The sequence below is a fragment of the Tasmannia lanceolata genome, unplaced genomic scaffold, assembly GCF_043159265.1.
Source record: "Tasmannia lanceolata isolate RefF3 unplaced genomic scaffold, GAP_Taslan_0.1 ptg000037l, whole genome shotgun sequence".
NCBI classification, from domain to species: Eukaryota; Viridiplantae; Streptophyta; class Magnoliopsida; order Canellales; family Winteraceae; genus Tasmannia; species Tasmannia lanceolata.
The window spans coordinates 36,898,033-36,922,807 of record NW_027518714.1 but is presented as its reverse complement, the minus strand read 5'-3'; positions in this window follow the sequence as shown (position 1 = coordinate 36,922,807).

The window sequence follows — 24,775 nt, the reverse complement described above, 5'->3', positions numbered from 1 at the left end:
AAAGTGGTGAAATTTCTACCAATCGGAGGTCCTAAGATTCTTTTTCTTGGGAAAGAAATCTCATTTCAAATTTTTTTGGGATGAGAGAGTTGTAGTCCGTTTTATAAAGAGTGTGCGACACGTCATCCAAAATTAAAACCTGTGTAACTCTCTGACTTTAAGTTCAAAAGTGGTGAAATTTCTACCAATCTTCAAATTCTCTTTCCGGGGAAAAAAATCTTGTTTTAAAAATCGTTGGGGTGAGAGAGTTGTTGTCCGTCTTAAAAAGAGTGTGCGAAACGTCACCCAAAATTAAAACAACCATAAGTCTCTCTTTTCAAGTCCAAATATGGTGAAATTTCTAACAAATTAGTGGACTTCAAATTCTCTTTCAACGAAAAAAATCCCATTTAAAAATTCGGTAGGGCGAGAGAGTTTTGGACCATTTTATAATGAGTGTGTGAAACGTCACCCAAAATTAAAACGTCCATAACTCACTCATTTTAAGTCGAAAAGTGGAGAAATTTCTATCAATTAGATGCCTTCAAATTCTCTTTTGAGTAAAAAAATCTCATTTAAAAATTCGGTGGGATGAGAGAGTTTTGGTCCATTTTAAAAAGAGTGTGTGAAACGTCACCCAAAATTAAAACTTCCCTAACTCTCTCATTTGAAGTCAAAAAGTGGTGAAATTTCTACCAATCGGAGGTCCTAAGATTCTTTTTCTTGGGATAGAAATCTCATTTCAAATTTTGTTGGGATGAGAGAGTTGTAGTCCGTTTTATAAAGAGTGTGCGACACGTCATCCAAAATTAAAACCTGTGTAACTCTCTGACTTTAAGTTCAAAAGTGGTGAAATTTCTACCAATCTTCAAATTCTCTTTCCGGGGAAAAAAATCTTGTTTTAAAAATCGTTGGGGTGAGAGAGTTGTTGTCCGTCTTAAAAAGAGTGTGCGAAACGTCACCCAAAATTAAAACCACCATAAGTCTCTCTTTTCAAGTCCAAATGTGGTGAAATTTCTAACAAATTAGTGGACTTCAAATTCTCTTTCAACGAAAAAAATCCCATTTAAAAATTCGGTAGGGCGAGAGAGTTTTGGACTATTTTATAATGAGTGTGTGAAACGTCACCCAAAATTAAAACGTCCATAACTCACTCATTTTAAGTCGAAAAGTGGAGAAATTTCTATCAATTAGATGCCTTCAAATTCTCTTTTGAGTAAAAAAATCTCATTTAAAAATTCGGTGGGATGAGAGAGTTTTGGTCCATTTTAAAAAGAGTGTGTGAAACGTCACCCAAAATTAAAACTTGCCTAACTCTCTCATTTGAAGTAAAAAAGTGGTGAAATTTCTACCAATCGGAGGTCCTAAGATTCTTTTTCTTGGGAAAGAAATCTCATTTCAAATTTTGTTGGGATGAGAGAGTTGTAGTCCGTTTTATAAAGAGTGTGCGACACGTCATCCAAAATTAAAACCTGTGTAACTCTCTGACTTTAAGTTCAAAAGTGGTGAAATTTCTACCAATCTTCAAATTCTCTTTCCGGGGAAAAAAATCTTGTTTTAAAAATCGTTGGGGTGAGAGAGTTGTTGTCCGTCTTAAAAAGAGTGTGCGAAACGTCACCCAAAATTAAAACCACCATAAGTCTCTCTTTTCAAGTCCAAATATGGTGAAATTTCTAAGAAATTAGTGGACTTCAAATTCTCTTTCAACGAAAAAAATCCCATTTAAAAATTCGGTAGGGCGAGAGAGTTTTGGACCATTTTATAATGACTGTGTGAAACGTCACCCAAAATTAAAACGTCCATAACTCACTCATTTTAAGTCGAAAAGTGGAGAAATTTCTATCAATTAGATGCCTTCAAATTCTCTTTTGAGTAAAAAAATCTCATTTAAAAATTCGGTGGGATGAGAGAGTTTTGGTCCATTGTAAAAAGAGTGTGTGAAACGTCACCCAAAATTAAAACTTGCCTAACTCTCTCATTTGAAGTAAAAAAGTGGTGAAATTTCTACCAATCGGAGGTCCTAAGATTCTTTTTCTTGGGAAAGAAATCTCATTTCAAATTTTGTTGGGATGAGAGAGTTGTAGTCCGTTTTATAAAGAGTGTGCGACACGTCATCCAAAATTAAAACCTGTGTAACTCTCTGACTTTAAGTTCAAAAGTGGTGAAATTTCTACCAATCTTCAAATTCTCTTTCCGGGGAAAAAAATCTTGTTTTAAAAATCGTTGGGGTGAGAGAGTTGTTGTCCGTCTTAAAAAGAGTGTGCGAAACGTCACCCAAAATTAAAACCACCATAAGTCTCTCTTTTCAAGTCCAAATATGGTGAAATTTCTAACAAATTAGTGGACTTCAAATTCTCTTTCAACGAAAAAAATCCCATTTAAAAATTCGGTAGGGCGAGAGAGTTTTGGACCATTTTATAATGACTGTGTGAAACGTCACCCAAAATTAAAACGTCCATAACTCACTCATTTTAAGTCGAAAAGTGGAGAAATTTCTATCAATTAGATGCCTTCAAATTCTCTTTTGAGTAAAAAAATCTCATTTAAAAATTCGGTGGGATGAGAGAGTTTTGGTCCATTGTAAAAAGAGTGTGTGAAACGTCACCCAAAATTAAAACTTGCCTAACTCTCTCATTTGAAGTAAAAAAGTGGTGAAATTTCTACCAATCGGAGGTCCTAAGATTCTTTTTCTTGGGAAAGAAATCTCATTTCAAATTTTGTTGGGATGAGAGAGTTGTAGTCCGTTTTATAAAGAGTGTGCGACACGTCATCCAAAATTAAAACCTGTGTAACTCTCTGACTTTAAGTTCAAAAGTGGTGAAATTTCTACCAATCTTCAAATTCTCTTTCCGGGGAAAAAAATCTTGTTTTAAAAATCGTTGGGGTGAGAGAGTTGTTGTCCGTCTTAAAAAGAGTGTGCGAAACGTCACCCAAAATTAAAACCACCATAAGTCTCTCTTTTCAAGTCCAAATATGGTGAAATTTCTAACAAATTAGTGGACTTCAAATTCTCTTTCAACGAAAAAAATCCCATTTAAAAATTCGGTAGGGCGAGAGAGTTTTGGACCATTTTGTAATGAGTGTGTGAAACGTCACCCAAAATTAAAACGTCCATAACTCACTCATTTTAAGTCGAAAAGTGGAGAAATTTCTATCAATTAGATGCCTTCAAATTCTCTTTTGAGTAAAAAAATCTCAGTTAAAAATTCGGTGGGATGAGAGAGTTTTGGTCCATTTTAAAAAGAGTGTGTGAAACGTCACCCAAAATTAAAACTTGCCTGACTCTCTCATTTGAAGTCAAAAAGTGGTGAAATTTCTACCAATCGGAGGTCCTAAGATTCTTTTTCTTGGGAAAGAAATCTCATTTCAAATTTTGTTGGGATGAGAGAGTTGTAGTCCGTTTTATAAAGAGTGTGCGACACGTCATCCAAAATTAAAACCTGTGTAACTCTCTGACTTTAAGTTCAAAAGTGGTGAAATTTCTACCAATCTTCAAATTCTCTTTCCGGGGAAAAAAATCTTGTTTTAAAAATCGTTGGGGTGAGAGAGTTGTTGTCCGTCTTAAAAAGAGTGTGCGAAACGTCACCCAAAATTAAAACAACCATAAGTCTCTCTTTTCAAGTCCAAATATGGTGAAATTTCTAACAAATTAGTGGACTTCAAATTCTCTTTCAACGAAAAAAATCCCATTTAAAAATTCGGTAGGGCGAGAGAGTTTTGGACCATTTTATAATGAGTGTGTGAAACGTCACCCAAAATTAAAACGTCCATAACTCACTCATTTTAAGTCGAAAAGTGGAGAAATTTCTATCAATTAGATGCCTTCAAATTCTCTTTTGAGTAAAAAAATCTCATTTAAAAATTCGGTGGGATGAGAGAGTTTTGGTCCATTTTAAAAAGAGTGTGTGAAACGTCACCCAAAATTAAAACTTCCCTAACTCTCTCATTTGAAGTCAAAAAGTGGTGAAATTTCTACCAATCGGAGGTCCTAAGATTCTTTTTCTTGGGATAGAAATCTCATTTCAAATTTTGTTGGGATGAGAGAGTTGTAGTCCGTTTTATAAAGAGTGTGCGACACGTCATCCAAAATTAAAACCTGTGTAACTCTCTGACTTTAAGTTCAAAAGTGGTGAAATTTCTACCAATCTTCAAATTCTCTTTCCGGGGAAAAAAATCTTGTTTTAAAAATCGTTGGGGTGAGAGAGTTGTTGTCCGTCTTAAAAAGAGTGTGCGAAACGTCACCCAAAATTAAAACCACCATAAGTCTCTCTTTTCAAGTCCAAATGTGGTGAAATTTCTAACAAATTAGTGGACTTCAAATTCTCTTTCAACGAAAAAAATCCCATTTAAAAATTCGGTAGGGCGAGAGAGTTTTGGACTATTTTATAATGAGTGTGTGAAACGTCACCCAAAATTAAAACGTCCATAACTCACTCATTTTAAGTCGAAAAGTGGAGAAATTTCTATCAATTAGATGCCTTCAAATTCTCTTTTGAGTAAAAAAATCTCATTTAAAAATTCGGTGGGATGAGAGAGTTTTGGTCCATTTTAAAAAGAGTGTGTGAAACGTCACCCAAAATTAAAACTTGCCTAACTCTCTCATTTGAAGTAAAAAAGTGGTGAAATTTCTACCAATCGGAGGTCCTAAGATTCTTTTTCTTGGGAAAGAAATCTCATTTCAAATTTTGTTGGGATGAGAGAGTTGTAGTCCGTTTTATAAAGAGTGTGCGACACGTCATCCAAAATTAAAACCTGTGTAACTCTCTGACTTTAAGTTCAAAAGTGGTGAAATTTCTACCAATCTTCAAATTCTCTTTCCGGGGAAAAAAATCTTGTTTTAAAAATCGTTGGGGTGAGAGAGTTGTTGTCCGTCTTAAAAAGAGTGTGCGAAACGTCACCCAAAATTAAAACCACCATAAGTCTCTCTTTTCAAGTCCAAATATGGTGAAATTTCTAAGAAATTAGTGGACTTCAAATTCTCTTTCAACGAAAAAAATCCCATTTAAAAATTCGGTAGGGCGAGAGAGTTTTGGACCATTTTATAATGACTGTGTGAAACGTCACCCAAAATTAAAACGTCCATAACTCACTCATTTTAAGTCGAAAAGTGGAGAAATTTCTATCAATTAGATGCCTTCAAATTCTCTTTTGAGTAAAAAAATCTCATTTAAAAATTCGGTGGGATGAGAGAGTTTTGGTCCATTGTAAAAAGAGTGTGTGAAACGTCACCCAAAATTAAAACTTGCCTGACTCTCTCATTTGAAGTAAAAAAGTGGTGAAATTTCTACCAATCGGAGGTCCTAAGATTCTTTTTCTTGGGAAAGAAATCTCATTTCAAATTTTGTTGGGATGAGAGAGTTGTAGTCCGTTTTATAAAGAGTGTGCGACACGTCATCCAAAATTAAAACCTGTGTAACTCTCTGACTTTAAGTTCAAAAGTGGTGAAATTTCTACCAATCTTCAAATTCTCTTTCCGGGGAAAAAAATCTTGTTTTAAAAATCGTTGGGGTGAGAGAGTTCTTGTCCGTCTTAAAAAGAGTGTGCGAAACGTCACCCAAAATTAAAACCACCATAAGTCTCTCTTTTCAAGTCCAAATATGGTGAAATTTCTAACAAATTAGTGGACTTCAAATTCTCTTTCAACGAAAAAAATCCCATTTAAAAATTCGGTAGGGCGAGAGAGTTTTGGACCATTTTATAATGAGTGTGTGAAACGTCACCCAAAATTAAAACGTCCATAACTCACTCATTTTAAGTCGAAAAGTGGAGAAATTTCTATCAATTAGATGCCTTCAAATTCTCTTTTGAGTAAAAAAATCTCAGTTAAAAATTCGGTGGGATGAGAGAGTTTTGGTCCATTTTAAAAAGAGTGTGTGAAACGTCACCCAAAATTAAAACTTGCCTGACTCTCTCATTTGAAGTCAAAAAGTGGTGAAATTTCTACCAATCGGAGGTCCTAAGATTCTTTTTCTTGGGAAAGAAATCTCATTTCAAATTTTTTTGGGATGAGAGAGTTGTAGTCCGTTTTATAAAGAGTGTGCGACACGTCATCCAAAATTAAAACCTGTGTAACTCTCTGACTTTAAGTTCAAAAGTGGTGAAATTTCTACCAATCTTCAAATTCTCTTTCCGGGGAAAAAAATCTTGTTTTAAAAATCGTTGGGGTGAGAGAGTTGTTGTCCGTCTTAAAAAGAGTGTGCGAAACGTCACCCAAAATTAAAACAACCATAAGTCTCTCTTTTCAAGTCCAAATATGGTGAAATTTCTAACAAATTAGTGGACTTCAAATTCTCTTTCAACGAAAAAAATCCCATTTAAAAATTCGGTAGGGCGAGAGAGTTTTGGACCATTTTATAATGAGTGTGTGAAACGTCACCCAAAATTAAAACGTCCATAACTCACTCATTTTAAGTCGAAAAGTGGAGAAATTTCTATCAATTAGATGCCTTCAAATTCTCTTTTGAGTAAAAAAATCTCATTTAAAAATTCGGTGGGATGAGAGAGTTTTGGTCCATTTTAAAAAGAGTGTGTGAAACGTCACCCAAAATTAAAACTTCCCTAACTCTCTCATTTGAAGTCAAAAAGTGGTGAAATTTCTACCAATCGGAGGTCCTAAGATTCTTTTTCTTGGGATAGAAATCTCATTTCAAATTTTGTTGGGATGAGAGAGTTGTAGTCCGTTTTATAAAGAGTGTGCGACACGTCATCCAAAATTAAAACCTGTGTAACTCTCTGACTTTAAGTTCAAAAGTGGTGAAATTTCTACCAATCTTCAAATTCTCTTTCCGGGGAAAAAAATCTTGTTTTAAAAATCGTTGGGGTGAGAGAGTTGTTGTCCGTCTTAAAAAGAGTGTGCGAAACGTCACCCAAAATTAAAACCACCATAAGTCTCTCTTTTCAAGTCCAAATGTGGTGAAATTTCTAACAAATTAGTGGACTTCAAATTCTCTTTCAACGAAAAAAATCCCATTTAAAAATTCGGTAGGGCGAGAGAGTTTTGGACTATTTTATAATGAGTGTGTGAAACGTCACCCAAAATTAAAACGTCCATAACTCACTCATTTTAAGTCGAAAAGTGGAGAAATTTCTATCAATTAGATGCCTTCAAATTCTCTTTTGAGTAAAAAAATCTCATTTAAAAATTCGGTGGGATGAGAGAGTTTTGGTCCATTTTAAAAAGAGTGTGTGAAACGTCACCCAAAATTAAAACTTGCCTAACTCTCTCATTTGAAGTCAAAAAGTGGTGAAATTTCTACCAATCGGAGGTCCTAAGATTCTTTTTCTTGGGAAAGAAATCTCATTTCAAATTTTGTTGGGATGAGAGAGTTGTAGTCCGTTTTATAAAGAGTGTGCGACACGTCATCCAAAATTAAAACCTGTGTAACTCTCTGACTTTAAGTTCAAAAGTGGTGAAATTTCTACCAATCTTCAAATTCTCTTTCCGGGGAAAAAAATCTTGTTTTAAAAATCGTTGGGGTGAGAGAGTTGTTGTCCGTCTTAAAAAGAGTGTGCGAAACGTCACCCAAAATTAAAACCACCATAAGTCTCTCTTTTCAAGTCCAAATATGGTGAAATTTCTAAGAAATTAGTGGACTTCAAATTCTCTTTCAACGAAAAAAATCCCATTTAAAAATTCGGTAGGGCGAGAGAGTTTTGGACCATTTTATAATGACTGTGTGAAACGTCACCCAAAATTAAAACGTCCATAACTCACTCATTTTAAGTCGAAAAGTGGAGAAATTTCTATCAATTAGATGCCTTCAAATTCTCTTTTGAGTAAAAAAATCTCATTTAAAAATTCGGTGGGATGAGAGAGTTTTGGTCAATTGTAAAAAGAGTGTGTGAAACGTCACCCAAAATTAAAACTTGCCTAACTCTCTCATTTGAAGTAAAAAAGTGGTGAAATTTCTACCAATCGGAGGTCCTAAGATTCTTTTTCTTGGGAAAGAAATCTCATTTCAAATTTTGTTGGGATGAGAGAGTTGTAGTCCGTTTTATAAAGAGTGTGCGACACGTCATCCAAAATTAAAACCTGTGTAACTCTCTGACTTTAAGTTCAAAAGTGGTGAAATTTCTACCAATCTTCAAATTCTCTTTCCGGGGAAAAAAATCTTGTTTTAAAAATCGTTGGGGTGAGAGAGTTCTTGTCCGTCTTAAAAAGAGTGTGCGAAACGTCACCCAAAATTAAAACCACCATAAGTCTCTCTTTTCAAGTCCAAATATGGTGAAATTTCTAACAAATTAGTGGACTTCAAATTCTCTTTCAACGAAAAAAATCCCATTTAAAAATTCGGTAGGGCGAGAGAGTTTTGGACCATTTTATAATGAGTGTGTGAAACGTCACCCAAAATTAAAACGTCCATAACTCACTCATTTTAAGTCGAAAAGTGGAGAAATTTCTATCAATTAGATGCCTTCAAATTCTCTTTTGAGTAAAAAAATCTCAGTTAAAAATTCGGTGGGATGAGAGAGTTTTGGTCCATTTTAAAAAGAGTGTGTGAAACGTCACCCAAAATTAAAACTTGCCTGACTCTCTCATTTGAAGTCAAAAAGTGGTGAAATTTCTACCAATCGGAGGTCCTAAGATTCTTTTTCTTGGGAAAGAAATCTCATTTCAAATTTTTTTGGGATGAGAGAGTTGTAGTCCGTTTTATAAAGAGTGTGCGACACGTCATCCAAAATTAAAACCTGTGTAACTCTCTGACTTTAAGTTCAAAAGTGGTGAAATTTCTACCAATCTTCAAATTCTCTTTCCGGGGAAAAAAATCTTGTTTTAAAAATCGTTGGGGTGAGAGAGTTGTTGTCCGTCTTAAAAAGAGTGTGCGAAACGTCACCCAAAATTAAAACAACCATAAGTCTCTCTTTTCAAGTCCAAATATGGTGAAATTTCTAACAAATTAGTGGACTTCAAATTCTCTTTCAACGAAAAAAATCCCATTTAAAAATTCGGTAGGGCGAGAGAGTTTTGGACCATTTTATAATGAGTGTGTGAAACGTCACCCAAAATTAAAACGTCCATAACTCACTCATTTTAAGTCGAAAAGTGGAGAAATTTCTATCAATTAGATGCCTTCAAATTCTCTTTTGAGTAAAAAAATCTCATTTAAAAATTCGGTGGGATGAGAGAGTTTTGGTCCATTTTAAAAAGAGTGTGTGAAACGTCACCCAAAATTAAAACTTCCCTAACTCTCTCATTTGAAGTCAAAAAGTGGTGAAATTTCTACCAATCGGAGGTCCTAAGATTCTTTTTCTTGGGATAGAAATCTCATTTCAAATTTTGTTGGGATGAGAGAGTTGTAGTCCGTTTTATAAAGAGTGTGCGACACGTCATCCAAAATTAAAACCTGTGTAACTCTCTGACTTTAAGTTCAAAAGTGGTGAAATTTCTACCAATCTTCAAATTCTCTTTCCGGGGAAAAAAATCTTGTTTTAAAAATCGTTGGGGTGAGAGAGTTGTTGTCCGTCTTAAAAAGAGTGTGCGAAACGTCACCCAAAATTAAAACCACCATAAGTCTCTCTTTTCAAGTCCAAATGTGGTGAAATTTCTAACAAATTAGTGGACTTCAAATTCTCTTTCAACGAAAAAAATCCCATTTAAAAATTCGGTAGGGCGAGAGAGTTTTGGACTATTTTATAATGAGTGTGTGAAACGTCACCCAAAATTAAAACGTCCATAACTCACTCATTTTAAGTCGAAAAGTGGAGAAATTTCTATCAATTAGATGCCTTCAAATTCTCTTTTGAGTAAAAAAATCTCATTTAAAAATTCGGTGGGATGAGAGAGTTTTGGTCCATTTTAAAAAGAGTGTGTGAAACGTCACCCAAAATTAAAACTTGCCTAACTCTCTCATTTGAAGTCAAAAAGTGGTGAAATTTCTACCAATCGGAGGTCCTAAGATTCTTTTTCTTGGGAAAGAAATCTCATTTCAAATTTTGTTGGGATGAGAGAGTTGTAGTCCGTTTTATAAAGAGTGTGCGACACGTCATCCAAAATTAAAACCTGTGTAACTCTCTGACTTTAAGTTCAAAAGTGGTGAAATTTCTACCAATCTTCAAATTCTCTTTCCGGGGAAAAAAATCTTGTTTTAAAAATCGTTGGGGTGAGAGAGTTGTTGTCCGTCTTAAAAAGAGTGTGCGAAACGTCACCCAAAATTAAAACCACCATAAGTCTCTCTTTTCAAGTCCAAATATGGTGAAATTTCTAAGAAATTAGTGGACTTCAAATTCTCTTTCAACGAAAAAAATCCCATTTAAAAATTCGGTAGGGCGAGAGAGTTTTGGACCATTTTATAATGACTGTGTGAAACGTCACCCAAAATTAAAACGTCCATAACTCACTCATTTTAAGTCGAAAAGTGGAGAAATTTCTATCAATTAGATGCCTTCAAATTCTCTTTTGAGTAAAAAAATCTCATTTAAAAATTCGGTGGGATGAGAGAGTTTTGGTCCATTGTAAAAAGAGTGTGTGAAACGTCACCCAAAATTAAAACTTGCCTAACTCTCTCATTTGAAGTCAAAAAGTGGTGAAATTTCTACCAATCGGAGGTCCTAAGATTCTTTTTCTTGGGAAAGAAATCTCATTTCAAATTTTGTTGGGATGAGAGAGTTGTAGTCCGTTTTATAAAGAGTGTGCGACACGTCATCCAAAATTAAAACCTGTGTAACTCTCTGACTTTAAGTTCAAAAGTGGTGAAATTTCTACCAATCTTCAAATTCTCTTTCCGGGGAAAAAAATCTTGTTTTAAAAATCGTTGGGGTGAGAGAGTTCTTGTCCGTCTTAAAAAGAGTGTGCGAAACGTCACCCAAAATTAAAACCACCATAAGTCTCTCTTTTCAAGTCCAAATATGGTGAAATTTCTAACAAATTAGTGGACTTCAAATTCTCTTTCAACGAAAAAAATCCCATTTAAAAATTCGGTAGGGCGAGAGAGTTTTGGACCATTTTATAATGAGTGTGTGAAACGTCACCCAAAATTAAAACGTCCATAACTCACTCATTTTAAGTCGAAAAGTGGAGAAATTTCTATCAATTAGATGCCTTCAAATTCTCTTTTGAGTAAAAAAATCTCAGTTAAAAATTCGGTGGGATGAGAGAGTTTTGGTCCATTTTAAAAAGAGTGTGTGAAACGTCACCCAAAATTAAAACTTGCCTGACTCTCTCATTTGAAGTCAAAAAGTGGTGAAATTTCTACCAATCGGAGGTCCTAAGATTCTTTTTCTTGGGAAAGAAATCTCATTTCAAATTTTTTTGGGATGAGAGAGTTGTAGTCCGTTTTATAAAGAGTGTGCGACACGTCATCCAAAATTAAAACCTGTGTAACTCTCTGACTTTAAGTTCAAAAGTGGTGAAATTTCTACCAATCTTCAAATTCTCTTTCCGGGGAAAAAAATCTTGTTTTAAAAATCGTTGGGGTGAGAGAGTTGTTGTCCGTCTTAAAAAGAGTGTGCGAAACGTCACCCAAAATTAAAACAACCATAAGTCTCTCTTTTCAAGTCCAAATATGGTGAAATTTCTAACAAATTAGTGCACTTCAAATTCTCTTTCAACGAAAAAAATCCCATTTAAAAATTCGGTAGGGCGAGAGAGTTTTGGACCATTTTATAATGAGTGTGTGAAACGTCACCCAAAATTAAAACGTCCATAACTCACTCATTTTAAGTCGAAAAGTGGAGAAATTTCTATCAATTAGATGCCTTCAAATTCTCTTTTGAGTAAAAAAATCTCATTTAAAAATTCGGTGGGATGAGAGAGTTTTGGTCCATTTTAAAAAGAGTGTGTGAAACGTCACCCAAAATTAAAACTTGCCTAACTCTCTCATTTGAAGTCAAAAAGTGGTGAAATTTCTATCAATCGGAGGTCCTAAGATTCTTTTTCTTGGGAAAGAAATCTCATTTCAAATTTTGTTGGGATGAGAGAGTTGTAGTCCGTTTTATAAAGAGTGTGCGACACGTCATCCAAAATTAAAACCTGTGTAACTCTCTGACTTTAAGTTCAAAAGTGGTGAAATTTCTACCAATCTTCAAATTCTCTTTCCGGGGAAAAAAATCTTGTTTTAAAAATCGTTGGGGTGAGAGAGTTGTTGTCCGTCTTAAAAAGAGTGTGCGAAACGTCACCCAAAATTAAAACCACCATAAGTCTCTCTTTTCAAGTCCAAATGTGGTGAAATTTCTAACAAATTAGTGGACTTCAAATTCTCTTTCAACGAAAAAAATCCCATTTAAAAATTCGGTAGGGCGAGAGAGTTTTGGACCATTTTATAATGAGTGTGTGAAACGTCACCCAAAATTAAAACGTCCATAACTCACTCATTTTAAGTCGAAAAGTGGAGAAATTTCTATCAATTAGATGCCTTCAAATTCTCTTTTGAGTAAAAAAATCTCATTTAAAAATTCGGTGGGATGAGAGAGTTTTGGTCCATTTTAAAAAGAGTGTGTGAAACGTCACCCAAAATTAAAACTTCCCTAACTCTCTCATTTGAAGTCAAAAAGTGGTGAAATTTCTACCAATCGGAGGTCCTAAGATTCTTTTTCTTGGGATAGAAATCTCATTTCAAATTTTGTTGGGATGAGAGAGTTGTAGTCCGTTTTATAAAGAGTGTGCGACACGTCATCCAAAATTAAAACCTGTGTAACTCTCTGACTTTAAGTTCAAAAGTGGTGAAATTTGTACCAATCTTCAAATTCTCTTTCCGAGGAAAAAAATCTTGTTTTAAAAATCGTTGGGGTGAGAGAGTTGTTGTCCGTCTTAAAAAGAGTGTGCGAAACGTCACCCAAAATTAAAACCACCATAAGTCTCTCTTTTCAAGTCCAAATGTGGTGAAATTTCTAACAAATTAGTGGACTTCAAATTCTCTTTCAACGAAAAAAATCCCATTTAAAAATTCGGTAGGGCGAGAGAGTTTTGGACTATTTTATAATGAGTGTGTGAAACGTCACCCAAAATTAAAACGTCCATAACTCACTCATTTTAAGTCGAAAAGTGGAGAAATTTCTATCAATTAGATGCCTTCAAATTCTCTTTTGAGTAAAAAAATCTCATTTAAAAATTCGGTGGGATGAGAGAGTTTTGGTCCATTTTAAAAAGAGTGTGTGAAACGTCACCCAAAATTAAAACTTGCCTAACTCTCTCATTTGAAGTCAAAAAGTGGTGAAATTTCTACCAATCGGAGGTCCTAAGATTCTTTTTCTTGGGAAAGAAATCTCATTTCAAATTTTGTTGGGATGAGAGAGTTGTAGTCCGTTTTATAAAGAGTGTGCGACACGTCATCCAAAATTAAAACCTGTGTAACTCTCTGACTTTAAGTTCAAAAGTGGTGAAATTTCTACCAATCTTCAAATTCTCTTTCCGGGGAAAAAAATCTTGTTTTAAAAATCGTTGGGGTGAGAGAGTTGTTGTCCGTCTTAAAAAGAGTGTGCGAAACGTCACCCAAAATTAAAACCACCATAAGTCTCTCTTTTCAAGTCCAAATATGGTGAAATTTCTAACAAATTAGTGGACTTCAAATTCTCTTTCAACGAAAAAAATCCCATTTAAAAATTCGGTAGGGCGAGAGAGTTTTGGACCATTTTATAATGAGTGTGTGAAACGTCACCCAAAATTAAAACGTCCATAACTCACTCATTTTAAGTCGAAAAGTGGAGAAATTTCTATCAATTAGATGCCTTCAAATTCTCTTTTGAGTAAAAAAATCTCAGTTAAAAATTCGGTGGGATGAGAGAGTTTTGGTCCATTTTAAAAAGAGTGTGTGAAACGTCACCCAAAATTAAAACTTGCCTAACTCTCTCATTTGAAGTCAAAAAGTGGTGAAATTTCTACCAATCGGAGGTCCTAAGATTCTTTTTCTTGGGAAAGAAATCTCATTTCAAATTTTGTTGGGATGAGAGAGTTGTAGTCCGTTTTATAAAGAGTGTGCGACACGTCATCCAAAATTAAAACCTGTGTAACTCTCTGACTTTAAGTTCAAAAGTGGTGAAATTTCTACCAATCTTCAAATTCTCTTTCCGGGGAAAAAAATCTTGTTTTAAAAATCGTTGGGGTGAGAGAGTTGTTGTCCGTCTTAAAAAGAGTGTGCGAAACGTCACCCAAAATTAAAACCACCATAAGTCTCTCTTTTCAAGTCCAAATGTGGTGAAATTTCTAAGAAATTAGTGGACTTCAAATTCTCTTTCAACGAAAAAAATCCCATTTAAAAATTCGGTAGGGCGAGAGAGTTTTGGACCATTTTATAATGAGTGTGTGAAACGTCACCCAAAATTAAAACGTCCATAACTCACTCATTTTAAGTCGAAAAGTGGAGAAATTTCTATCAATTAGATGCCTTCAAATTCTCTTTTGAGTAAAAAAATCTCATTTAAAAATTCGGTGGGATGAGAGAGTTTTGGTCCATTTTAAAAAGAGTGTGTGAAACGTCACCCAAAATTAAAACTTGCCTAACTCTCTCATTTGAAGTCAAAAAGTGGTGAAATTTCTACCAATCGGAGGTCCTAAGATTCTTTTTCTTGGGAAAGAAATCTCATTTCAAATTTTGTTGGGATGAGAGAGTTGTAGTCCGTTTTATAAAGAGTGTGCGACACGTCATCCAAAATTAAAACCTGTGTAACTCTCTGACTTTAAGTTCAAAAGTGGTGAAATTTCTACCAATCTTCAAATTCTCTTTCCGGGGAAAAAAATCTTGTTTTAAAAATCGTTGGGGTGAGAGAGTTGTTGTCCGTCTTAAAAAGAGTGTGCGAAACGTCACCCAAAATTAAAACCACCATAAGTCTCTCTTTTCAAGTCCAAATATGGTGAAATTTCTAACAAATTAGTGGACTTCAAATTCCCTTTCAACGAAAAAAATCCCATTTAAAAATTCGGTAGGGCGAGAGAGTTTTGGACCATTTTATAATGAGTGTGTGAAACGTCACCCAAATTTAAAACGTCCATAACTCACTCATTTTAAGTCGAAAATTGGAGAAATTTCTATCAATTAGATGCCTTCAAATTCTCTTTTGAGTAAAAAAATCTCATTTAAAAATTCGGTGGGATGAGAGAGTTTTGGTCCATTTTAAAAAGAGTGTGTGAAACGTCACCCAAAATTAAAACTTGCCTAACTCTCTCATTTGAAGTCAAAAAGTGGTGAAATTTCTACCAATCGGAGGTCCTAAGATTCTTTTTCTTGGGAAAGAAATCTCATTTCAAATTTTGTTGGGATGAGAGAGTTGTAGTCCGTTTTATAAAGAGTGTGCGACACGTCATCCAAAATTAAAACCTGTGTAACTCTCTGACTTTAAGTTCAAAAGTGGTGAAATTTCTACCAATCTTCAAATTCTCTTTCCGGGGAAAAAAATCTTGTTTTAAAAATCGTTGGGGTGAGAGAGTTGTTGTCCGTCTTAAAAAGAGTGTGCGAAACGTCACCCAAAATTAAAACCACCATAAGTCTCTCTTTTCAAGTCCAAATATGGTGAAATTTCTAACAAATTAGTGGACTTCAAATTCTCTTTCAACGAAAAAAATCCCATTTAAAAATTCGGTAGGGCGAGAGAGTTTTGGACCATTTTATAATGAGTGTGTGAAACGTCACCCAAAATTAAAACGTCCATAACTCACTCATTTTAAGTCGAAAAGTGGAGAAATTTCTATCAATTAGATGCCTTCAAATTCTCTTTTGAGTAAAAAAATCTCATTTAAAAATTCGGTGGGATGAGAGAGTTTTGGTCCATTTTAAAAAGAGTGTGTGAAACGTCACCCAAAATTAAAACTTGCCTAACTCTCTCATTTGAAGTCAAAAAGTGGTGAAATTTCTACCAATCGGAGGTCCTAAGATTCTTTTTCTTGGGAAAGAAATCTCATTTCAAATTTTGTTGGGATGAGAGAGTTGTAGTCCGTTTTATAAAGAGTGTGCGACACGTCATCCAAAATTAAAACCTGTGTAACTCTCTGACTTTAAGTTCAAAAGTGGTGAAATTTCTACCAATCTTCAAATTCTCTTTCCGGGGAAAAAAATCTTGTTTTAAAAATCGTTGGGGTGAGAGAGTTGTTGTCCGTCTTAAAAAGAGTGTGCGAAACGTCACCCAAAATTAAAACCACCATAAGTCTCTCTTTTCAAGTCCAAATATGGTGAAATTTCTAACAAATTAGTGGACTTCAAATTCCCTTTCAACGAAAAAAATCCCATTTAAAAATTCGGTAGGGCGAGAGAGTTTTGGACCATTTTATAATGAGTGTGTGAAACGTCACCCAAATTTAAAACGTCCATAACTCACTCATTTTAAGTCGAAAATTGGAGAAATTTCTATCAATTAGATGCCTTCAAATTCTCTTTTCAGTAAAAAAATCTCATTTAAAAATTCGGTGGGATGAGAGAGTTTTGGTCCATTTTAAAAAGAGTGTGTGAAACGTCACCCAAAATTAAAACTTGCCTAACTCTCTCATTTGAAGTCAAAAAGTGGTGAAATTTCTACCAATCGGAGGTCCTAAGATTCTTTTTCTTGGGAAAGAAATCTCATTTCAAATTTTGTTGGGATGAGAGAGTTGTAGTCCGTTTTATAAAGAGTGTGCGACACGTCATCCAAAATTAAAACCTGTGTAACTCTCTGACTTTAAGTTCAAAAGTGGTGAAATTTCTACCAATCTTCAAATTCTCTTTCCGGGGAAAAAAATCTTGTTTTAAAAATCGTTGGGGTGAGAGAGTTGTTGTCCGTCTTAAAAAGAGTGTGCGAAACGTCACCCAAAATTAAAACCACCATAAGTCTCTCTTTTCAAGTCCAAATATGGTGAAATTTCTAACAAATTAGTGGACTTCAAATTCTCTTTCAACGAAAAAAATCCCATTTAAAAATTCGGTAGGGCGAGAGAGTTTTGGACCATTTTATAATGAGTGTGTGAAACGTCACCCAAAATTAAAACGTCCATAACTCACTCATTTTAAGTCGAAAAGTGGAGAAATTTCTATCAATTAGATGCCTTCAAATTCTCTTTTGAGTAAAAAAATCTCATTTAAAAATTCGGTGGGATGAGAGAGTTTTGGTCCATTTTAAAAAGAGTGTGTGAAACGTCACCCAAAATTAAAACTTGCCTAACTCTCTCATTTGAAGTCAAAAAGTGGTGAAATTTCTACCAATCGGAGGTCCTAAGATTCTTTTTCTTGAGAAAGAAATCTCATTTCAAATTTTGTTGGGATGAGAGAGTTGTAGTCCGTTTTATAAAGAGTGTGCGACACGCCATCCAAAATTAAAACCTGTGTAACTCTCTGACTTTAAGTTCAAAAGTGGTGAAATTTCTACCAATCTTCAAATTCTCTTTCCGGGGAAAAAAATCTTGTTTTAAAAATCGTTGGGGTGAGAGAGTTGTTGTCCGTCTTAAAAAGAGTGTGCGAAACGTCACCCAAAATTAAAACCACCATAAGTCTCTCTTTTCAAGTCCAAATGTGGTGAAATTTCTAACAAATTAGTGGACTTCAAATTCTCTTTCAACGAAAAAAATCCCATTTAAAAATTCGGTAGGGCGAGAGAGTTTTGGACCATTTTATAATGAGTGTGTGAAACGTCACCCAAAATTAAAACGTCCATAACTCACTCATTTTAAGTCGAAAAGTGGAGAAATTTCTATCAATTAGATGCCTTCAAATTCTCTTTTGAGTAAAAAAATCTCATTTAAAAATTCGGTGGGATGAGAGAGTTTTGGTCCATTTTAAAAAGAGTGTGTGAAACGTCACCCAAAATTAAAACTTCCCTAACTCTCTCATTTGAAGTCAAAAAGTGGTGAAATTTCTACCAATCGGAGGTCCTAAGATTCTTTTTCTTGGGATAGAAATCTCATTTCAAATTTTGTTGGGATGAGAGAGTTGTAGTCCGTTTTATAAAGAGTGTGCGACACGTCATCCAAAATTAAAACCTGTGTAACTCTCTGACTTTAAGTTCAAAAGTGGTGAAATTTCTACCAATCTTCAAATTCTCTTTCCGGGGAAAAAAATCTTGTTTTAAAAATCGTTGGGGTGAGAGAGTTGTTGTCCGTCTTAAAAAGAGTGTGCGAAACGTCACCCAAAATTAAAACCACCATAAGTCTCTCTTTTCAAGTCCAAATGTGGTGAAATTTCTAACAAATTAGTGGACTTCAAATTCTCTTTCAACGAAAAAAATCCCATTTAAAAATTCGGTAGGGCGAGAGAGTTTTGGACTATTTTATAATGAGTGTGTGAAACGTCACCCAAAATTAAAACGTCCATAACTCACTCATTTTAAGTCGAAAAGTGGAGAAATTTCTATCAATTAGATGCCTTCAAATTCTCTTTTGAGTAAAAAAATCTCAGTTAAAAATTCGGTGGGATGAGAGAGTTTTGGTCCATTTTAAAAAGAGTGTGTGAAACGTCACCCAAAATTAAAACTTGCCTAACTCTCTCATTTGAAGTCAAAAAGTGGTGAAATTTCTACCAATCGGAGGTCCTAAGATTCTTTTTCTTGGGAAAGAAATCTCATTTCAAATTTTGTTGGGATGAGAGAGTTGTAGTCCGTTTTATAAAGAGTGTGCAACACGTCATCCAAAATTAAAACCTGTGTAACTCTCTGACTTTAAGTTCAAAAGTGGTGAAATTTCTACCAATCTTCAAATTCTCTTTCCGGGGAAAAAAATCTTGTTTTAAAAATCGTTGGGGTGAGAGAGTTGTTGTCCGTCTTAAAAAGAGTGTGCGAAACGTCACCCAAAATTAAAACCACCATAAGTCTCTCTTTTCAAGTCCAAATATGGTGAAATTTCTAACAAATTAGTGGACTTCAAATTCCCTTTCAACGAAAAAAATCCCATTTAAAAATTCGGTAGGGCGAGAGAGTTTTGGACCATTTTATAATGAGTGTGTGAAACGTCACCCAAATTTAAAACGTCCATAACTCACTCATTTTAAGTCGAAAAGTGGAGAAATTTCTATCAATTAGATGCCTTCAAATTCTCTTTTCAGTAAAAAAATCTCAGTTAAAAATTCGGTGGGATGAGAGAGTTTTGGTCCATTTTAAAAAGAGTGTGTGAAACGTCACCCAAAATTAAAACTTGCCTAACTCTCTCATTTGAAGTCAAAAAGTGGTGAAATTTCTACCAATCGGAGGTCCTAAGATTCTTTTTCTTGGGAAAGAAATCTCATTTCAAATTTTGTTGGGATGAGAGAGTTGTAGTCCGTTTTATAAAGAGTGTGCGACACGCCATCCAAAATTAAAACCTGTGTAACTCTCTGACTTTAAGTTCAAAAGTGGTGAAATTTCTACCAATCTTCAAATTCTCTTTCCGGGGAAAAAAATCTTGTTTTAAAAATCGTTGGGGTGAGAGAGTTGTTGTCCGTCTTAAAAAGAGTGTGCGAAACGTCACCCAAAATTAAAACCACCATAAGTCTCTCTTTTCAAGTCCAAATGTGGTGAAATTTCTAACAAATTAGTGGACTTCAAATTCTCTTTCAACGAAAAAAATCCCATTTAAAAATTCGGTAGGGCGAGAGAGTTTTGGACCATTTTATAATGAGTGTGTGAAACGTCACCCAAAATTAAAACGTCCATAACTCACTCATTTTAAGTCGAAAAGTGGAGAAATTTCTATCAATTAGATGCCTTCAAATTCTCTTTTGAGTAAAAAAATCTCATTTAAAAATTCGGTGGGATGAGAGAGTTTTGGTCCATTTTAAAAAGAGTGTGTGAAACGTCACCCAAAATTAAAACTTGCCTAACTCTCTCATTTGAAGTCAAAAAGTGGTGAAATTTCTACCAATCGGAGGTCCTAAGATTCTTTTTCTTGGGAAAGAAATCTCATTTCAAATTTTGTTGGGATGAGAGAGTTGTAGTCCGTTTTATAAAGAGTGTGCGACACGCCATCCAAAATTAAAACCTGTGTAACTCTCTGACTTTAAGTTCAAAAGTGGTGAAATTTCTACCAATCTTCAAATTCTCTTTCCGGGGAAAAAAATCTTGTTTTAAAAATCGTTGGGGTGAGAGAGTTGTTGTCCGTCTTAAAAAGAGTGTGCGAAACGTCACCCAAAATTAAAACCACCATAAGTCTCTCTTTTCAAGTCCAAATGTGGTGAAATTTCTAACAAATTAGTGGACTTCAAATTCTCTTTCAACGAAAAAAATCCCATTTAAAAATTCGGTAGGGCGAGAGAGTTTTGGACCATTTTATAATGAGTGTGTGAAACGTCACCCAAAATTAAAACGTCCATAACTCACTCATTTTAAGTCGAAAAGTGGAGAAATTTCTATCAATTAGATGCCTTCAAATTCTCTTTTGAGTAAAAAAATCTCATTTAAAAATTCGGTGGGATGAGAGAGTTTTGGTCCATTTTAAAAAGAGTGTGTGAAACGTCACCCAAAATTAAAACTTCCCTAACTCTCTCATTTGAAGTCAAAAAGTGGTGAAATTTCTACCAATCGGAGGTCCTAAGATTCTTTTTCTTGGGAAAGAAATCTCATTTCAAATTTTGTTGGGATGAGAGAGTTGTAGTCCGTTTTATAAAGAGTGTGCGACACGTCATCCAAAATTAAAACATGTGTAACTCTCTGACTTTAAGTTCAAAAGTGGTGAAATTTCTACCAATCTTCAAATTCTCTTTCCGGGGAAAAAAATCTTGTTTTAAAAATCGTTGGGGTGAGAGAGTTGTTGTCCGTCTTAAAAAGAGTGTGCGAAACGTCACCCAAAATTAAAACCACCATAAGTCTCTCTTTTCAAGTCCAAATATGGTGAAATTTCTAACAAATTAGTGGACTTCAAATTCTCTTTCAACGAAAAAAATCCCATTTAAAAATTCGGTAGGGCGAGAGAGTTTTGGACCATTTTATAATGAGTGTGTGAAACGTCACCCAAATTTAAAACGTCCATAACTCACTCATTTTAAGTCGAAAAGTGGAGAAATTTCTATCAATTAGATGCCTTCAAATTCTCTTTTGAGTAAAAAAATCTCATTTAAAAATTCGGTGGGATGAGAGAGTTTTGGTCCATTTTAAAAAGAGTGTGTGAAACGTCACCCAAAATTAAAACTTGCCTAACTCTCTCATTTGAAGTCAAAAAGTGGTGAAATTTCTACCAATCGGAGGTCCTAAGATTCTTTTTCTTGGGAAAGAAATCTCATTTCAAATTTTGTTGGGATGAGAGAGTTGTAGTCCGTTTTATAAAGAGTGTGCGACACGCCATCCAAAATTAAAACCTGTGTAACTCTCTGACTTTAAGTTCAAAAGTGGTGAAATTTCTACCAATCTTCAAATTCTCTTTCCGGGGAAAAAAATCTTGTTTTAAAAATCGTTGGGGTGAGAGAGTTGTTGTCCGTCTTAAAAAGAGTGTGCGAAACGTCACCCAAAATTAAAACCACCATAAGTCTCTCTTTTCAAGTCCAAATGTGGTGAAATTTCTAACAAATTAGTGGACTTCAAATTCTCTTTCAACGAAAAAAATCCCATTTAAAAATTCGGTAGGGCGAGAGAGTTTTGGACCATTTTATAATGAGTGTGTGAAACGTCACCCAAATTTAAAACGTCCATAACTCACTCATTTTAAGTCGAAAATTGGAGAAATTTCTATCAATTAGATGCCTTCAAATTCTCTTTTGAGTAAAAAAATCTCATTTAAAAATTCGGTGGGATGAGAGAGTTTTGGTCCATTTTAAAAAGAGTGTGTGAAACGTCACCCAAAATTAAAACTTGCCTAACTCTCTCATTTGAAGTCAAAAAGTGGTGAAATTTCTACCAATCGGAGGTCCTAAGATTCTTTTTCTTGGGAAAGAAATCTCATTTCAAATTTTGTTGGGATGAGAGAGTTGTAGTCCGTTTTATAAAGAGTGTGCGACACGCCATCCAAAATTAAAACCTGTGTAACTCTCTGACTTTAAGTTCAAAAGTGGTGAAATTTCTACCAATCTTCAAATTCTCTTTCCGGGGAAAAAAATCTTATTTTAAAAATCGTTGGGGTGAGAGAGTTGTTGTCCGTCTTAAAAAGAGTGTGCGAAACGTCACCCAAAATTAAAACCACCATAAGTCTCTCTTTTCAAGTCCAAATGTGGTGAAATTTCTAACAAATTAGTGGACTTCAAATTCTCTTTCAACGAAAAAAATCCCATTTAAAAATTCGGTAGGGCGAGAGAGTTTTGGACCATTTTATAATGAGTGTGTGAAACGTCACCCAAAATTAAAACGTCCATAACTCACTCATTTTAAGTCGAAAAGTGGAGAAATTTCTATCAATTAGATGCCTTCAAATTCTCTTTTGAGTAAAAAAATCTCATTTAAAAATTCGGTGGGATGAGAGAGTTTTGGTCCATTTTAAAAAGAGTGTGTGAAACGTCACCCAAAATTAAAACTTGCCTAACTCTCTCATTTGAAGTCAAAAAGTGGTGAAATTTCTACCAATCGGAGGTCCTAAGATTCTTTTTCTTGGGAAAGAAATCTCATTTCAAATTTTGTTGGAATGAGAGAGTTGTAGTCCGTTTTATAAAGAGTGTGCGACACGTCATCCAAAATTAAAACCTGTGTAACTCTCTGACTTTAAGTTCAAAAGTGGTGAAATTTCTACCAATCTTCAAATTCTCTTTCCGGGGAAAAAAATCTTGTTTTAAAAATCGTTGGGGTGAGAGAGTTGTTGTCCGTCTTAAAAAGAGTGTGCGAAACGTCACCCAAAATTAAAACCACCATAAGTCTCTCTTTTCAAGTCCAAATGTGGTGAAATTTCTAAGAAATTAGTGGACTTCAAATTCTCTTTCAACGAAAAAAATCCCATTTAAAAATTCGGTAGGGCGAGAGAGTTTTGGACCATTTTATAATGAGTGTGTGAAACGTCACCCAAAATTAAAACGTCCATAACTCACTCATTTTAAGTCGAAAAGTGGAGAAATTTCTATCAATTAGATGCCTTCAAATTCTCTTTTGAGTAAAAAAATCTCATTTAAAAATTCGGTGGGATGAGAGAGTTTTGGTCCATTTTAAAAAGAGTGTGTGAAACGTCACCCAAAATTAAAACTTGCCTAACTCTCTCATTTGAAGTCAAAAAGTGGTGAAATTTCTACCAATCGGAGGTCCTAAGATTCTTTTTCTTGGGAAAGAAATCTCATTTCAAATTTTGTTGGGATGAGAGAGTTGTAGTCCGTTTTATAAAGAGTGTGCGACACGCCATCCAAAATTAAAACCTGTGTAACTCTCTGACTTTAAGTTCAAAAGTGGTGAAATTTCTACCAATCTTCAAATTCTCTTTCCGGGGAAAAAAATCTTGTTTTAAAAATCGTTGGGGTGAGAGAGTTGTTGTCCGTCTTAAAAAGAGTGTGCGAAACGTCACCCAAAATTAAAACCACCATAAGTCTCTCTTTTCAAGTCCAAATGTGGTGAAATTTCTAACAAATTAGTGGACTTCAAATTCTCTTTCAACGAAAAAAATCCCATTTAAAAATTCGGTAGGGCGAGAGAGTTTTGGACCATTTTATAATGAGTGTGTGAAACGTCACCCATAATTAAAACGTCCATAACTCACTCATTTTAAGTCGAAAAGTGGAGAAATTTCTATCAATTAGATGCCTTCAAATTCTCTTTTGAGTAAAAAAATCTCATTTAAAAATTCGGTGGGATGAGAGAGTTTTGGTCCATTTTAAAAAGAGTGTGTGAAACGTCACCCAAAATTAAAACTTCCCTAACTCTCTCATTTGAAGTCAAAAAGTGGTGAAATTTCTACCAATCGGAGGTCCTAAGATTCTTTTTCTTGGGATAGAAATCTCATTTCAAATTTTGTTGGGATGAGAGAGTTGTAGTCCGTTTTATAAAGAGTGTGCGACACGTCATCCAAAATTAAAACCTGTGTAACTCTCTGACTTTAAGTTCAAAAGTGGTGAAATTTCTACCAATCTTCAAATTCTCTTTCCGGGGAAAAAAATCTTGTTTTAAAAATCGTTGGGGTGAGAGAGTTGTTGTCCGTCTTAAAAAGAGTGTGCGAAACGTCACCCAAAATTAAAACCACCATAAGTCTCTCTTTTCAAGTCCAAATGTGGTGAAATTTCTAACAAATTAGTGGACTTCAAATTCTCTTTCAACGAAAAAAATCCCATTTAAAAATTCGGTAGGGCGAGAGAGTTTTGGACTATTTTATAATGAGTGTGTGAAACGTCACCCAAAATTAAAACGTCCATAACTCACTCATTTTAAGTCGAAAAGTGGAGAAATTTCTATCAATTAGATGCCTTCAAATTCTCTTTTGAGTAAAAAAATCTCATTTAAAAATTCGGTGGGATGAGAGAGTTTTGGTCCATTTTAAAAAGAGTGTGTGAAACGTCACCCAAAATTAAAACTTGCCTAACTCTCTCATTTGAAGTCAAAAAGTGGTGAAATTTCTACCAATCGGAGGTCCTAAGATTCTTTTTCTTGGGAAAGAAATCTCATTTCAAATTTTGTTGGGATGAGAGAGTTGTAGTCCGTTTTATAAAGAGTGTGCGACACGTCATCCAAAATTAAAACCTGTGTAACTCTCTGACTTTAAGTTCAAAAGTGGTGAAATTTCTACCAATCTTCAAATTCTCTTTCCGGGGAAAAAAATCTTGTTTTAAAAATCGTTGGGGTGAGAGAGTTGTTGTCCGTCTTAAAAAGAGTGTGCGAAACGTCACCCAAAATTAAAACCACCATAAGTCTCTCTTTTCAAGTCGAAATGTGGTGAAATTTCTAACAAATTAGTGGACTTCAAATTCTCTTTCAACGAAAAAAATCCCATTTAAAAATTCGGTAGGGCGAGAGAGTTTTGGACCATTTTATAATGAGTGTGTGAAACGTCACCCAAAATTAAAACGTCCATAACTCACTCATTTTAAGTCGAAAAGTGGAGAAA